This window comes from Talpa occidentalis, unplaced genomic scaffold (assembly GCF_014898055.3).
Source record: "Talpa occidentalis isolate TD23 unplaced genomic scaffold, MPIMG_talOcc4v2.1 talOcc4.8, whole genome shotgun sequence".
NCBI classification, from domain to species: domain Eukaryota; kingdom Metazoa; phylum Chordata; class Mammalia; order Eulipotyphla; family Talpidae; genus Talpa; species Talpa occidentalis.
Genome location: NW_023605194.1, coordinates 33,098,619 through 33,116,593, shown reverse-complemented (window position 1 = coordinate 33,116,593; position 17,975 = coordinate 33,098,619). Strand labels below are relative to the sequence as shown.

Sequence of the window (17,975 nt, the reverse complement as noted above, 5' to 3'; positions counted from 1 at the left end):
GATAGAGAATAAGGGTCTTTGCTGGCCCTCAGTTGCTTGCGGACATGGTTTGGAATACTTTCCTTTCAAAACCCATGTAGGTTTACATCACCACTGGGATTAAGTCTTGGGAATGCTCGTATCAGGCAAGGCAACAGCAAATTCACTAAATATACTTCTACTTACATATTGATTCCCCCAGATAATCGAGGAAGTATTACTTCTGCTTTCTGCAAGGTGGCTTTTTAAAATCTCCCATGTGTATTTCTGGGATGGGGCTGGGAAATTTCAATAGATTTTCAAAGGAATTCATGACCTCCTGAAAAAGAAATTATACTTCACTGTTATAGAGAACCTACATGTTGAACAATTTGATACTTTGACTAGAGCAGAAACTGCCTCTCCATTTGGCCTAAAGACAATTTCAAAGGATGATGGTGAATTAATATCCTGAAGAGCAACTGTGTGCTGGGTAAGTGCAGTATTGGGACTTGACAGGTCTAATCCCCTGGAGTCTTCTAATCCACTCTATGATATGGGCATCAGTCTCCCTGGTTCAAATATGAGTTGACCTAGACTAAATAAAAGATGGCAAACACATTAGTCCAGGCCAGTCACTACCAGTGGAAGATCAGCAAGCATTCTAGCCAGATCTATCTGATTCCAAGGCTGTGCTTTCTGTTGCCCCTTCTTTGCTTTTAGCTTCACTGATAGTCAGCCCATTCCTCTATTGGACAGGTGTCCTGCCCTGTCCCTACCACTTACAAATGCCTAAACTCCTTTTCTGAATGAAGGCCTTTACCTGTTCTGAACTCATTTTGCCATTCTCACCACAAACTAGACTCATGGGAGAATGACCTCTCCCACCCCAATGATTGCTAGTTGGGGGAGTTGGTAAATGAATACCCAAACTTCTCCTCAGTGAAGTAATGCTGATGTGTGTGGTCCACCCTGTTTTCTGGTTACCATATGAAGTCATGGCCCAGACTTTGCTAACTTGGTAGCATTGGTAGCAACTTTGCTAACTTGCTCTTCTATGGCTGCCTTTCATTCTTTGTGCCATTTTGTAACCCCCAGCCATGCTTCATAGGTTACCTCTTATATTGCCTGACAGCCTGCTTTTGAGGGAACCCAAAAGCATGTGGTATGAGTAAGTAAAAAATACAGATGGATAGGCAGAAAGAATGTGTGTGTGCATCTGTGTGTGTGTGTTTGTGTTTGTGTTTGTGTGTGTATTATAAGAAGGTAATAATCCAAGAAAAGAGCTACCACTCCTGTCCAATGTCTGCTTTTTCATTAGTAAATGTGGAAAAATGCCTACTTTATAAATCTGTTGAAAGTACTAAATCACATGATGAATGGAAAACTGCTGCACAGATGCTCAATAAGTGTTGAGTGATTACAGTAGAGTTGACTGGCCATGAACTTTAAAGATTAAAACACCTGTATTTAGATTCTTAATCTGTCAGAGGTATATGAATGGGTAAATTGCTCCAAGTCTCAATGCATTTAACTGTGCAATGGGCATGATCTACTCCTCACAAATTCAAACCAAGGATTAAGTAAGTGATGTGTGCAAAGCAGATGTAGACAGGACAAGTCTCCAGACCATGGAAGCACCTTTGCCTCTGTTCCCCCACTTCTTTTCAAGGGCACAAATACAGAGCTTCTGGGAAGGCTGAGGTTTTCCATCCTCTTAGACCTACTGTAACTGAAATTAAGATCACTAGCAATTTATCTGAGTGATTGATGGGCATTTTATGATGATTTTATCACTTGGTAGAGGGTGAAAGTCACTCAATGATTAGTCCAGTTCTTCCATTAAAACCCATTGCCCAAGACATACCGTAATTATCTACAAATTCCTATGCTAGACTTTATAGTGTAATTGCTATTCATGGTCTAATTAAGGGGCAATTGCAAGCCAAGAAAAAAATGTGCTTTATTGCTTCAATTTGAAATCTGTGTATCTTGGAGCCTTAATCTGCTCTTGGCCTATAGGGTTCCACACAGAGCGATGTCCACACTGCTGCAATGAGACTTATGGGACTGCCTTCCCCTTACCAGGCTCCTGCAGAAGTGCTCTCTGGCTGATAGCAGAGCACCCAAAGATTCCAATGATTCACATTCTACAAGGCAAAGGGACAGGGGAACAAGGGGACCTGCTTTTTCCTGGTGTGCTTAAGACATTGGAAGAAAATCATCAGGTTCATTTAGAGTTTGAACTAGTAGTGTGGGTGGAGCTCTGTTGGAAACTCATGTTCCCTCAGGTAAGGACAAAAGCAAACACCATCCAGGGGGCTGAAACCATCAGGCTTAACTGGGTTCAAATCCCTGTTCTGCCATTTCTTAGAGAGGTGACCATGATCAACACAGCATTTGAGGTTCTAGTGTCCTCATCTACTGAATAGAGATGAAAATAGCACTTGCTTTATAGCATCATCATAAGGATTTGCTGAGATACCTAACACATGGAAAGCATCTAGCATAATAGTCTCTCAGTAGACGCTATCATTACCCTTTTTATCATTAACATTGCCACCAATACTACTATGCCAAGCTTTACACAAATGAGTTAGGAAGGGTTATATTTGCTGATTGCAGACATGGTACCTGGCAGAGCTCAACAGAGCTCTGAATTAAACAGGGTCTTTACAGAGCACACTTCAGAGCATTCAATCCTCTAATTTACATGTCAACACAAACCACAGTGGCTAAGGTCTCTGACTTTGACAACTGGGTGCAAGTACCTGACTGTACTATTGTGCTCCTTGCTCAACCTCTGCATCTGTAAATTGGGAATAATAGCATTTCATCTTCATATATGTATGTGTGGAAAATAAATGAGATAATATCTGGAAAGTGTTGACCATGGTATATACAGTTAAATATATAATAAGTGTTGAATGTTCAATAACTCATTATTTTTATCAATATTTCTATAAGGAGATATATCATATTATTTCATGAAAGTTGTCCAGAACCTTTCATGTAAATATTGAATCCAGGGCCTCCCTGGTGGCACAAGGGGTTAAGATGCAACCTATTAAGCTATCCACAGTCACTGCACATGAGTTCAATCCCCGTCCAGGGAGCTACCCACATGGCATAGCAGACCTCTCCTGACTCGCCTGCTGCTCTCCTCAGCAATGTATTTCAGTCAGTCTGCCTATTCTGCTCCCCACTTTGTCTCTGGTGATTCTTCTCACTTCCCCCAGACCTCTGGCCTGTACACCAGTTCTTGTATGCATAAATGAATAAATCTTAAAAAAAATATTGAATCCAAAGAAGAGAACAAATATGTGTTTGTTCTCAGAAAGGTGCTTCCTCTCAGAAAGTTTTGGCGCTATTACATAAATTGAGGGTGAATGTGTGGGAAAACAATCCACACTTTCCAGTGGATGCACAAGGGACCCTGAAGGGGAGAGGTTGCTTGTTTGTTACTAGTGGATCAACTCTATGTGAGGAAGATACTTTTCTGAGTAGGACAAATTCCCAAGTAGCCAGGTATTGGGAGAAAATTCAGAATATGCCCAAGTAGGCACAGGATAGAAACTTTGACCTGAAGACCAAACAGCCCCTGATCAACTAGGAAGTGTCCCCTTCTTCAGGAAGGACAGTGGTTGCTGGACAGTCCTTGCTCTAAGAGGCATTGTGTTGACCAAGTGCCTCAGAGTGACTTTACCATCCAATTTGCACCTTTAGAAAGAACCTGAGTGGGTCTCCAAACCCTGCCAAGTTTGAAGGGATGTGGCCTAAGGCCTTCCACTAACCTGCAGAAGAATCCACCAAGCATCTGCCCAAATGTCCAGAGGAATAACCTTAAGCATTCCTTTATTTTCCCAGACATCAAAACCAGACACATAGATCATACACTCAAGGAGCAGGTGGCTAAGTGGCCTTTCCTTTATTTTACCAGAGTATTCATTCCATGCTGAAAGAAAGGATCATTCCACTGGCCACATGGCTCCCAAGCTCCCACTAGTGAGGCATCACCTCTTCATAATCTGACCCATTTGTTTCTGCTGCAAATTTCCCAGAGACTTATAGATGTGATGTTCATAGATTTCTCCATTATGGTGTTTTCTCGTGCATAACAATGATCTGTTGGTTTTCATTTCCTTCAGTGATCCTCTGAATGGGGAAATGTTCACTTGTCACATCACATGTCTTAGGCTGGCCTGATTTCAAAAGTTGAAACAATTTTGCAAGATGATGACTGAAAGGAGTCACTCTCCATCATTTTTCAGGCTGGTGGCAAGTGCCTTTTCGAAAGAGAGGGTGTCAGAGAGAGTCATGCAGGGACAGGTGAAGAATAAGACTGTTTTGGAGTGAAACAGGAAAAGAGTTGATGTTTTTCTCAGCCACTCTCTCAGTGTCTGGCTTTTGGCAAGTTAGTTAACTGCTTCATGCCTCAGTTTCTTCAACTGTATAATGGAGCTAGTGCCTATCGACACTGTAAGATTGCGATATTACTGCCACTCTCATTAGTGATACGGAGTCTCCAGAAGCTCTGCGTCAGATGCTCTATTCCATCCTGGCTTCTCCAGAGATGAGCAAATGTCACTAAATGCCAACATCTCCAAATTATAAAGGAAGCTTAAAATAATCTACTGTACTTATTTATTTACATTGCTTGCTCCTATAGCTTGTGGGTTTCTTAACAGGCAGGAGCTATGGCTTATTTTCATCCGTATCCCCGGTAATCACCAATCAGTAAACATTTATTGAACTAATGCAAATGCCAGCTGTGTATAGACACTCCAACAAGGACAGTGGTTGCTGCTGCAGGAAGCAGAGCAGCCTGGAATGGAGACTGTCTTCCCCGGGAGAGGGGAGCCCCTGCAGGAGAAGGTGATAGCCTGTTCCAACCAAGTCCCTGGGAGATGGACAAGCAGCTCTGAGGAAAGGGACCTAGTCCGGGCTAATGGTGCTACAAATATCTAGGACTTCAGGATTTCTGTCCAAGATTTCTGTCCAGAAGGTGGGAGCAGGACTCTGAGGAGCTGGGCTGACTTAGATAAGACTGCTTATCACTGAGGGTGGAAAAGGGACAGCACGGATTAGTCCCACAACTGCTTATGCAATTTGGGATTCAGCTATTTTGCTGTGGTCTTTGTAGGAGTCTTGATATAAAATCCTTCCCAGCAATGAGTTTGCCAATGTTTGCAGATTCCTGGGGATCTTCTGGGGACTCCAATGCTCAACTAGTCCTCAAGAAGTTAGGCTGGGGTGAAAGGACAGGAGGTGTGTTGTACCATACACACACACACACACACACACACACACACACACACACTGAAAGGACAGGAGGAGGCACAAGTCTACCTGCACAATCACATACCATGTGGCAGAAGCAAGTGTGAGTGTGATCACAGGCTCCCCACCATTTTCACCCTCTGCACCCAAGCAGTGACCCCCCTGAAAGGTCGCAACCACAGATGCCCCTATGGGCAAATTGCTGAGTTCCAAATGCATAAGGGTACAAGCCTTAGGGCATTTATTTTCACTGCAAAAGATGGAAAAACCTGAGGAACAAGAGGAAGAAGGGAAATAGAAGTGGGAGGGAGGAATGAAGAAGAATGAAGGAAGGGGTCAGCTGCAAGTACAATGGCTCCACAGCTCAGCATGTCCAGTCTAGTCCTACATAGGTTTCTGTTTCCAAAGTCAGTGAGAAGGACTGGCCTCCAGGCATGTCTGTACACATCAGGAGCCAGCTGCTCTGCGTGGCCTGATCACGTGACAGTGCACGGTGCTCAAGTCACTGCATTGAGGGAGATTATTTCCTTGCAGTCACTGAATCATCCCAGGCTTTTCTGGGATGATGTGCACAGCTTTGCTTATCAAATCATTTTCTACCAGATACAGACTAGGGCACTGTCTGAAAGGGTGGGCCCCTGGGGGCCTGCTCAGGTTCTGTCTAGAGGCCCAGTAGGTGCAGCTCAGGGTTCCCATCTCCTTTGAGACACCCTCTGGAGCAACCAGACACCTTCATTGAGTTATTGGGTCACATTCTATACAAGGAAACCGAGGGTAATAAAAATAGCACCTCATATTTGAAAAATGTTTTACAATTGCCAAAGTGCTTTTCATACCTGTCATCTGATTCAGTCCTCACAATACCCTTCTCAGGGAGGCAGGGAAATATCCTATTTGACAGAAAGAAGCACTGCATGGCAAAGTCACCTGCTCGACATCCCGCAGCAGGGTCCCCAAAGTCCTGCCTCCCTGGTCTTTCTACCTCGGGTTGGAGTGTAAAGGGAGGTGGCAGAGAGGCACTCCCTGGGCCCAAGGCAGGCCACCTCCACTCTTCTAGGCCTTCAGCCTCTAATCCAATAGCAAATTCTGTCCATTGTTCTTCCTAAATATCTGTCACTCAGGCCCCACCATTCTCTCCTTGTTTAGACCATCAGCATCAACCCATTGCCCATCACCACCACCCACTCCCCATATAACATGCAGGAGAGCAACATGACAGATATTTTTCCCAAAACACAAATATGAACATGTCATTCGCTTCCCAAATTTCTTTGGTGACTCCTGAGTACAATATCCAGGGTCTGACCCTGGTCTGCAAGATCTTTCACTGGGCTCTCAAGTATTGTTATCCATTCCCTACTCCCCCTCCCCAAATCCCCCTACTTCCTCCCCACTGCTCTGTTCTTCAGTGCTACTGACCTTTAATCTTTGCAAATGCCCTTCACCCCCACCCTCCAGGCCACACTCCTCTGGGCCCTCACTCATGCATTTGCCTCTCTGGCATTATAGTGAGAACTGTAATAACACCTGGGAGGATGATAAGGAGGATGGTGATAATGATAATAGGCATATTTTACTGATTGTTACCATCAGAATTATTTAGCACATATCTACTCAAATATCCACACCAGAGCACAGCCTCCTCAACGTTCAGATCTTGGTTTAAATGCCACCTCCTCTGGAGGCCTTCCCTGATAATCCTCCCTAAAATCATCTGCTCTCTCCATCTCTCCCTGTCCTTGTCATCCTGTTTTAGTTTTCTCACACTTATTTTATTTACACTTCTGCATGGTAATATACTATCTCCAATCCCCACTCATGACCACAGAGTGAAAGCTCTTTGGGAAAAAGAACAAAATGTCCCAATGCCTAGAACATGCCTGTGGTTATGGTGTTGAGTGACTTGGAACCATTTGGCTGATGAGGAATTCTGCTTTGACATTAAGAATTTCCATCTCTTTTATGAGGATATCTCTAGTTCTTGACATCTTAACTGAAATCAAGACAATGTTATACTTGTTGCATAAGGCATGGAGGGAAGCATTCTCCACTCTCCTGGGTGCTATTTGGCTTAGCATTTCTTTAGACCAGAGATACTCAAAGGGTTGTCTCTGGGCCAGCAGTAGCAACATCCCTGGAGACTTGCTAGAAATGCAGATTCTGAAGCCCCAATCAGATTCACAGACAAAAACTCTGGGCGTGGGACCAGTCTTCAAAGATCTAAAACACCTCCAGTAAGTCAGGCACAACCTAAGAGCTTTGAGAATCCCTGTTTTACACCAAGGGCTGACATAAGTAAGCAAATTTAACACTTCCAGTTGAATCCCAGTTTCCCTCAGGACATGTGATTCTGTGTTCTGGGAGTGGAAGGTGAGGTAGGGTGAGGTCACCTAGTCCCTGCAGGAAGGGTCAGCTCCTTCTACCCTGACCTCACTGGGCCCAAGCACACAGGCCTTTTCCTTTTGGTGTTATATTGGGCCTTCCTTCAGGAACATGGAGTCACTTTGTCTGAGCCTGTGACTCCATTTAGCACTCTGCTTAGAGTGTGAGCTGCCCTGCTCCTTCAGATGCTGGCAAGAATCCTGCTTTGCTTCATTCATTCTGCTACTCCTTGCTAAACTAGACAACTGCAACCACCAAGATTCCAGATTGAATTGCTCCTGGGAGATGATGGGATTGCGTTAAGGACTAACTTTCTTCACAGCCAGGCACATAAGTTAAGTTGTTTCCCAAAGCCCTGTCCCACCAGGGGACAGGGTGCCTGTCTACTCTCCAGATACTACAAGCCTGGAATGAAGTCTCAGTCTCCCAATGGGCCAAGTTTTCAGGGGATGAGCCCTTTCCCTGTAACCTTAAGTGCTGCTCCAGCCCTACACTCAGTAACAAGAAACTCACTACTTTCCCAAGTGATGCATTTCACCCCCAAGCAGCCCCAGCTGTTAGAATTTCTTGGTGTGATCACAAACTACATCTGGGTCATTTTTGTCCATATCTCCAGGCTCTCCAGGCCAGTTTAGCCTCCATTGCCTCTAATCCCCACTTCCAATCATTCCCCGGGAGTTGCCAAGCTACCACCATCATTGTAGGGATACTTAGGGCAGTATCTGCTTTGATCTCACTAAATCTATATTTTATTTTCAATGAAATGGGAACCAAGAGTACCTGCTCCAGTCGCACAGTGCTATAAAGCTGGGTGCAGTGTTTACACGTTGGGGGAGTAGACCCCAATGCTTCTAGAGATGGGGAAGATCTCTGCAAATGTGATGATGACTGCCTGGAGCTCCCCAGAAGCTTAGCTCTGAGCAAATGAATGTTCCTACTTCAGAATAGCTTCATTGTATTTTTAGAACATGCCCTGTGGAATTACAAGCTTGGAGGGACATAGGAAAGCACATGAGCCTTCTCAAATCACTGCAGACATGTTATGGGGGCATGAGAGAAAGACTGTAAGGGGAATAAAATGTCAAAGACAATAAAGAGGGTGAAGGTATTGGCCAGGTCCAAGAGCCCCCGAGTATAACATCTCGTTCCAGGTCAGACCTGTTGTGTTCTCCCTTTATCCATGTGTGTCAGTTCCTACAGCTTCTAACCTTGTCTTCTCTGACCATATGGGAATTCAATCATCTAAATTGAAGTGTGCAAAGTAATTGGTCTAGACTGTACATTTGTAACCTCCTGCCCCATCATTTCATTCATTTTAGAGCCCATCTTGGATTCCAGAGACAGTTTTGAAGTGTACCTCAGAATATATCTGGAATGTCAGTTTGAGTTCTGAAATCAGATAAATCTACATTCAACTGTTGGCTACTCATTAGTCTTAGGACAGTCGGAATATTAACAACTGTTTGCATTACAAATTGCCCATGTTTATAATGGGTATAAGAATATATACACCACAGAACCTGTTTGTAAGACGAAATTAAGAAATATTTGTAAGGTGATAGTAAATATTTTAATTAGTATTAAGTGGCAAGCCAGACCTTTCCCAGGCTAGCTACTTTTGCCTGCACCTGTAGGGTTTCCCTGTCACTGCCTCCCAAGGTCATGATTCTCAGGCACCTGATCCGGAATTGGCATCCTGCTTCATTTCCGTCCACACTCACTCCCTGGTGACCGGCCCCAGGTGAGCTTTTCCTGCCCCCTTTTGAACCCAGAACAAAGGATCAAATTGCTGGTAATTCTCCTTCTCTGCCTAGTAGTTTGGGACCCACTCGTGTTTTACAATCCTAGATCAGATACCACGCAGCTGCAATTGGGCTGGATTTGCAATGGTCTAATCTGATATTGAGAAAAGAAAACTTGGAGGTCTGAAGCAGCAACTGACCAGTGGAAAGGGAGCTAAAATGTGTTCTGTAGGAATACAGCTGCTATTAAATTTTAGGTGAGGTCTCATACAGGCTACTCTGCAGGAGAGAAGTGGGGTGTTCCCACAATAGATTGACATGATAACCTGGCAAGGCAGGAGCTGAGAAGAGAGCTGAGACTTCAGAGTGTATCAGGAGGGCAAAGTCAGGTGTCCCTGTGGAGAGTAGACCTGAGACCCAAAGCAAAGCCTGCATAGAGAATCCAGGTAAGCCTGGGGCCTTAACTTAGATTCTCAGAGGAGGGGACAAACCAGGGAATGGTCACCATGTCTGAGCCTTAGGACAAGAGGTTATTTGCACAGAACTGATTGGGCTCTATGGCTAGAGAGGAATTATTCCAGCCTGGGTTTCTCCCCAGAATGCCCTTGTGAGTACTCATGTCCACCCTTATGGTGGTGTCCACACTTACTATGAGATGTGGGCTATTAAGGTCTTTGCATGGCTTAGCTTTATCCTTTCATCCTGCCATTGGCCCCTTGAAAATGTGGGTGGTCTGCAGCTGTCCAACTGGGTCAGAAAGGTTCATTCCCAGAGGGATCAGATCTGGGGGACAAATTCTGCTGCACATCAGCTAAATGAATGGATGCAGCCATTAAGAGTTAATTGGACGTGGTCTAGAATATCTTCATGAGGATAGGAGCCCAGTATCTTTTCCAAACTATGGGCTCAGAAAGTAGAGCATAAATAAAAATATAAATATAAAAAATAAATATTATTTTAAAAATAAAACAAGGAAGGAAGTGGCTTGGTTAACAAGCAGGAAGAAATACAGCCTAGTAGGTAGAAGGTAAAGGGAGATAACATGTACCAACTACTGTGAAAAACACTGTTGGCCATTCATTATGCCTTTGAGATGGGATCGCATGGGCATAGAGGAGGAAGCACTTGATGCAATGAAAATATAAACATGGAACTTCCAGGGTCATGCTTGATAAAGCCTGCATGAGAGGGAAGATCACAAAGAGGAAAAGTAGAAAGGCAGGAAGACCAGGTCCTGATGAAACCTATCAGTCTCTGCATCCAGGTGCATGTGAAGTCAGGTCCCGTGCTGGAGTCTATATTATGTAAGCCACTGCATCTTCTCTTCAATTTAAGGTGAAGTTAATATTACTTAAAACCAAATGAGAACTGGCATATAGAAATAAGCTCATGTTTGGTTTCCAATAATGAGGACAATGCAAGGATAAAGTAGATACTCGAAGATATTACTGGAAATGAGTGAAAGATAAGCTTGAACCTTACAAGAAAATACCAGCAATGACTCAGAAATATTATGGTTACAGTGACAGAAATGGAAGCAAAACACTCATCTCTTGATTTCTAGTTCAAGTTCCCTTTAATTACTTTATATGGACCTTTACTAATTTGAGGAAAACCTTTTGCCTCTAGTACATGTGTGGGGGGGTTCCTTTTTAAAATTATCTTTTTATTTCTCATGATTTAAAAAATTCTGCATGAATAATTTTTATCGTAAAAGATCCACCCACTCCTATCACATTCTCAATCACAGTTTGATATGTTCCTTAATAGACCTTCTTCTATGCATTTATATAAAGTTAATTAAGTAGCAAGTTGATGATAAGCTTTGAATAAAAAGTAAAATTTTAATTTGCTTCAAAATAATATAAAGAGCATATGGGAGGAGACAGTTGGTGGGGTTCAGATGAGACAGAATGAGCTCTGCTGATAATTGTTGGAGGGGCATGACTGGTGCAGGGAGGTTTGTTACTCTATTCTCTATACTTTGCAAGAGTTGGCAAATGCAAGAAATATAAAAATAAAATCTTATAAATATGTGTACAGTGCAAAGAATTGAAAACAGGAAAAAATTGAGAAAACAACATCATATTTCAACTACCAAGTTTACCATCATATATATTCTTGTATTCTGTGTGTTTCACAGCTTTAGATGTGTGCACACACACACACACACACACACTCACACTCACACATTCACACATTCTTATTTTATGTCTTTTATTTAATCACAATCAACATGCTTTTTAGTATCTGGAGGTTTCCTGCTGTTATTATTGTGTTTACTTTATTACCCGAGAAGGGCAGTCTCTACCTTTCCATGTTGCCATATCAATATTCAATATTCTTTGTCTTAATAATGCTTGTCCTATATTTAAATTTCTTTGTCTATTAATTCACTCTTTATTTATAAGCATTCAGTATGCCCTTTGAAATTCATGGAAAAATAGTTTTATTTAAATCCAGTCCACACAGGGCCTCCCCTGGTGGCACAGTGGTTGAGTGCTGGGCTGTGAAGCTGCCAGCAGCCTCTGCAGTGCCTGTTTGATGCCCGGCCACCGGTGAGGGTCCCACATGGCACGACAGACCTCTCCTGTTGTGCCCGCTGCTCCCCTCAGCAGTGTGTTTCATCAGTCTGCCTGTTAGGTTCACCTTTCTGGCTCTGGTGAATTCTCTCACCCTCCCGCACTTCTGACTGTACCCAGTGCTTGTACAAATAAATAAATAAATATATCTTAAAAAAATAAATAAATCCAGTCCACACAGTATATAATCCCCCTTTTAAGAGAGCATTGTTGAGTGGATTTTAGTATATTCACTGACTCCTGCAACTATCATGTAATATAGTTTTAGTATATTTCATTACTTCCAAAATTAGTTGTCACACCCCTCTTCAGTTCTAGACCACTTTCTACCTCTCTATATTTGACTGCTCTGGGCATTTCATGCAAATGAAATCATACAATATGTGGTCTTTTGTGTTTGGCTTCTTTCACTTAGCACAATCTTGTCCTGCCAAATGAAACAGTTCTTTCATATATTTTTGTCCAATTTTTTACTTCTTTAAAAATATAAATCATTGAATGAGGCAATAATATATAGGAATATAGGCATAAAAAACATGACCCACAAAAACAAATAGCAAAATTAAGATCTTTCTCTGTAATTACTTTATGTGCAAATGGCTAAAACTTTCCAATTAAAAGTCATAGATCAGTAGAACGGATCTACAAAAATCATCTAGATATACTTCGTCAACAAGAGATTTACTTTAGATCCAAAGACATGACCAATGAAGGAGAAAGTTCAGATGCAATGGCTATGCTAATATCAGCCAAAATAGACTTTAAATCTTGTTACAAGACACATGGGACATCACAAATCAAAAAAGGATTAGCCCATCAATAAGATGTAACTATATAAATAATATATCCTTAGAAACAGAACCCTAACACATATGAAGTAAAAAAAGGTGGAGTTGAGGGAAGAATTAGACAGTTCGACAATAATAGTTGTTGATGTCAATATTCCACTTTCAAGAACAGATAGAATGTCTAGACTGAAAATCAGTAAGTGTATTGAAAACTTTAAAAAAAAATTATAAACCAATAGACATAACTGGCATATCCAGAACATTCAAGTCAAAAACAAGAGAATTTGAATTCTACTGAAGTATTCCTGGAACATTCTTAAGAATATACCATATACTGGAACACAAAACAAGTTTGGATCAATTTAAAACTATTGAAAACATACAAAATATCTTTATATATTTTGAGATCATACAAGGTATCACTTTGTTAAGATAGCAATACTTCCCAAAGCAATGCACAAATTCAATATAAAGTCTATCAAAATCCTAAAATCTTTTTCTTCTTTTTTTACAAAAGTGGGAAAATGTTAATCACAAGTTGTTGTATGTGGGCCCCGCCTCGTGGAGCAGTGGTTGAGCGCTGGGCTGCAAAGCTGGCCGCAGCCTCTGCAGCACCAGTTCTATCCCTGACCACCAGCGAGAGTCCCACATGGCGCGCAGACCTCTCCTGCCGCCCGCTGCTCCTCTCAGCAGTGTACTTCGTCAGTCTGCCTGTTCTGCTTTCCGCTCTGGCTCTGGTGAATTCTCTCACCCTCCTGCGCTTCTGACTGTACCCAGTGATTGTATAAATAAATAAATAAATAAATCTTAAAAAAAAAAAAGTTGTATGTGGTATGAGTCTATTTATATGAAATCTCCCAAATAGGTAAATCCACATAGAAAGAGATTAACAGTTTTTCAGGAGCTGTGAGAGGGGGACAATGATTGCTTTAAAGTATGGTGTTTCCATTTGGGGTGATGAAAATGTTTTAAAAGTACATAGAGGTGGTGGTTACCCAACACTGTGAATGTGGCAAATGCCACTTCATTGAATGGTCTTCTTCCAAATGGTGAAATTTATGTTATGTGCATTTTATTTCACATTATGAAAAAAGTACCACCTTTTCCTCCCAACTCATAGACTCTAATTTTTATCTTGAATTTGTTTATTTCTGCTCATGTTTGGGTAAAACCTTTTGAAAAGTACAAAATACCTTGAACATATCATGTAATCACATTGATGGATATATATGTATCTATATTTAAATTTATACATATGTAACTGTCCCATTGGTATAAGTTCCTTATCCTATTCAAAAATTACTTTAAAAAAGTACAACAGGAGACACTGATCACTCATCTGCTGCCTAAGAAAGGCACATATATTTCCAAATATTCTCATTTTCTAAGTTTCTCAATTTCTATGTCATTCATGGTTCCATTTCAGTCACATGACTCCACTGTCATTGCCTAAACATAATGGCTTGTAGACATGCTCATCTCTCCTGTTAAATGCCTGCAACCCTAGATCAGCAGGGAAACATCTGCATGGCTTTCAGATTTAGTTTGAACCCTAGATCCTTTAGGAAGGCTGTCCTATTAACATACCATCAGAGGGGATAAACTTCTACTTCACTAGTTTCTAGATTTCCCAGTTATTCAAAGAATGGTGTCTGCAACAGCATCAGCATATGCAAAATCACCTTACAAATGCAGACTCTCAAGATGCACCCCAGACCTACTGGCTCAGACCTTTCATTTGATCAAGTATCCCAGATAATTTGTATGCACATCGAAGTGAGGAAAGCACACACTGTAGGTCTCTATTTTTATAGTAACACCGTTACATTTTCTTCTTTACTGGTCTGCATGAATCCCCAGATCATTAGGCTCCTCAAGGATAGGAAATTTATCTTGTTTATCAATGTATCATCACAAGCACAAATTCTCGGTTCACAACCTTTCCCAGAAAATATTTTCAAAATATTAGAGAAATAAAGTGGTTTCTACAACTCCTAAGAACTTTTTTCCTTCATTTCATCAGTGAATCACCTTGGGGGCTTAAATGGGGGAAATGCTGAAATCCAAGCTCTGTTATCTGTAGATGTTCATCATCAGGCTATACACAGCATCATGAAGCTAATAAAGCTAACGGAGGAATGAGAAGTAAATAGAAGTAGAAGCCAGGTTTCCTCTGTTACCCCGAACAGAGGATAATTTGACAGTTCAATGCCTCTTGTTTGCCAAAATACATTTCTCATTCTGGAAAGTGGCCCTGTGGGTGTATGTCACTATGTTTGGGTGACAGGAGTCCAGCGGGAAAGTAGCAGCGTGTTTGCTGCTGAGCTTGGCAGACAGTGAGTGACAGGAGGAATCCCCATCAGGAAGCTCCCTGCAACTTCCCATATTCTGCTCAAGCCTAAATAAAGATATGGCTGGAAATATTCTTCTGCTACTCTGGGCACAGTTCCTTCCTTCCCTCCTTCCTTCCCTCCTTTACTCAATATCTATTATACCAATTAAAAAGATAGTTGAGGCATAATACTTGCATTCAGAAAGCACGCTGTGCAGATACAGAAGAGTGTAGCAAATAATTGAAACGTACTGAGCAAAGCAGGGTGTACTGAAGGGGGCAGTGAGGTGGAAGTGACACAGTTCACAGGGAATGCTCTAGAACTGGGTGTTAAATCACCTGGAGAAATGTATGAGGTGGTGAATTAGGGAGATTCTCATTTGCCAAACACAGCACCAGAAATTATACTGCACAGGTATAACTGCAGGCAGTTAAGTGAAGCTAAAGTAGACATAGGAGGCATAATAGAAAAGATTGTGGGGCTGGGGGATAGCAACATCAGGGTTAAAGAGAGCCTTCTATAGTTTACCAAGGGGCTTGGACTCTATGTGATGTTTCTCAAGCAGTAAGTTTTATATCACAAACTAGTAGACATAAATAGAATTGAAAGGAAAGTTTCATAAAATAATTTTAACTTCAGTAAGTACCTAAGTTCCTACTTTTTCCATTTTATTCTATTTCATACCTTTGACTATTGGCTATGATTTTATCTCAGTGTCTGCTTTCAAAAGAACCCATCTGTGACTGTGGGTGTCTTTGGCTATAGATCTCAAGGAATTTTCAATATTTTGCCACTAAATGTGATTAATTTGCCATATGAGTTTCATTGATTTCCCTATCAGATTAAGGAAATCCCAATCACATTTTAGTAAGAATTTTTAACATGTTAAATTCCATCAAACATTATTGAATCAATCTTGTTTTTCTCCGATTACATTATTAATGTCTACATTAAATTGATTCTTCTCATGTTAAAAAAAATTCACACTCATGAGATAAACTTAATTTAGACATGATGTCTTATTCTTTTTATATGTTTTTCTGGATTTGTTTTTCTACTATTTGTTCAGAATGTTTAAAAATCTACATGTAGGAAAGTTTATTCTGCTTGGTATCCAGCTCTAGCAGTATTGACACATATCTCCATTTCAGTAATCAGCCACCACCATACCTGCAGGAACATTACAGCGGGCAAATGTCTTATTGCCTTATGTCATTTTAGCACAGGGGACTGTGGTGATGGTGTACGGGTACCTTGGGGAAGGAAATTCTGTAGGGACTCAACCTGAGGGGGTGCGGGAAAGCAAATATTGTTTAAAAAAATTTTAAATAATTAAAAATTAAAAGTTTCTTTACATCAGTATTCAAATGAGTTCCACACTTCTCTGTCCCCTTCTCTGCCCATCTTCCTCTGACCCCTTTAAATATATATTTATTGAAGAGACCGAATGTTTATTCAGTAAAGCTTCACACAAGCTGAATTTTGCTGATTACAGACCTATGGTTTTGCCTAACATCTGTTCCTTAACATACACTGTGTTGTCAACATATTGTTCTGTCTTCCGTATTTTTGCTTAATTGAATCTAGAGGCTTAATCAGATTCAGGATTGATTTAGATGAAGACAAGCTAGCTTATACATAGATTTACATGTTCCATGGGGATATACTTGCTTGCTACCATTTGTAATGTTATCAGTAGTTAACAACCAGGGCTTATATCTATATGTTTTTTAGGTGTTATACAAAGATGACATTCTAATTTTCTCATTTCTTCTTCATTTATTGGTTATAACACTTCTATAAAGAGGAGCTGCTTTATCTACTTTTTTGGTGACTGCCTAATATGGAAATAGATGAGAAAATGTTGAATTATTTTTCCCTTATTTTCAAGTTTCCCATGGTGACCAACATGATTTTTTCCCTTTCAGTATCATATTGCATGCTATAATTTTATCCATATTTGATATGCTTGAATTTGTAGTAGAAATTAGCTTTAGTGAAGCTCAAATTGCAGTACTTTGGCCCAATAAAAAACTTGGGTTCACTTCAAATTTTTACAGACATGGCCACTAGTCTTTGATAGATTTCTTATTATTGGATATAAGATATGCCAATATTGCCTTGTACATTCCTGTCCCAGACTTGGAATCAGTCATTTTGAAAGGATTTCTGATTCCTTTTAGTGGAAAAGTTATTTCAAGACTACAATCTGTGAACTCTGAGTGTTTCTTGTTACTGATTTATTATATTTGTAAGGTATTTTCAGGGAAAAGAGCTAGAAAATGCATATAAATGCCTGCATTTTATGTATATATACATGGATGTATCTACTTACATTACCTATCCATATCTACCTATGTATACATCTCTGTTTCTTGTATCCATCTATTTAAATTGATAGTTAAATCCCAGGCCTCCAGGTCACAGGATTGATAGAATTAGAGTATCTTATAAATGCTCAACCAGTACATCCCATAGTATACCTGCTGACAGTCTCAAAAACAAACAAGTAGCAAAATAAATAATAGCGTCATCACCAATAATACATTCACTGTCAAAAGACTGAGTTTTTTGGTTGCCATTTTCCCCCTGAGATTGTATTTCACTAGGATACATACAGAGACTGTATTTCACTAGGATACATACAGGATTTTAGTTAGTTGTAATGGTTCCACTGTGGATGATAAGACATCAAGAGAGAAATATTTGGAGATAATTTTCAGCTTTCCAAGGCTCTGATTTCAAAATCAATTTTATAAAACAAAGCATTTTCAGATAATTTTTTGTCTTTTAGTACTGGAAGTCAGAGTTCCAAAATAAGTCTCAGTGTACCAACATCAAGGTGTCTTCACAACTTCATTCATTTCTGGAGGCCCAGGGGAGAGTGTCCTTACCTGTTCCAGCCTCTGA

The 17,975-nt window shown here is 40.8% G+C and overlaps 1 long non-coding RNA gene across 1 annotated transcript in view; it reads right to left on the bottom strand.

Moving 5' to 3' along the window:
- The window catches only part of LOC129144986 (uncharacterized), a 60,405-nt gene that overhangs the window by 29,179 nt on the left and 13,251 nt on the right, over positions 1-17,975 (bottom strand). Inside the window, exon 2 of the long non-coding RNA XR_008549927.1 lies at positions 166-298. This is a non-coding gene — a long non-coding RNA (uncharacterized LOC129144986). The remainder of the gene's footprint in view (positions 1-165; positions 299-17,975) is intronic.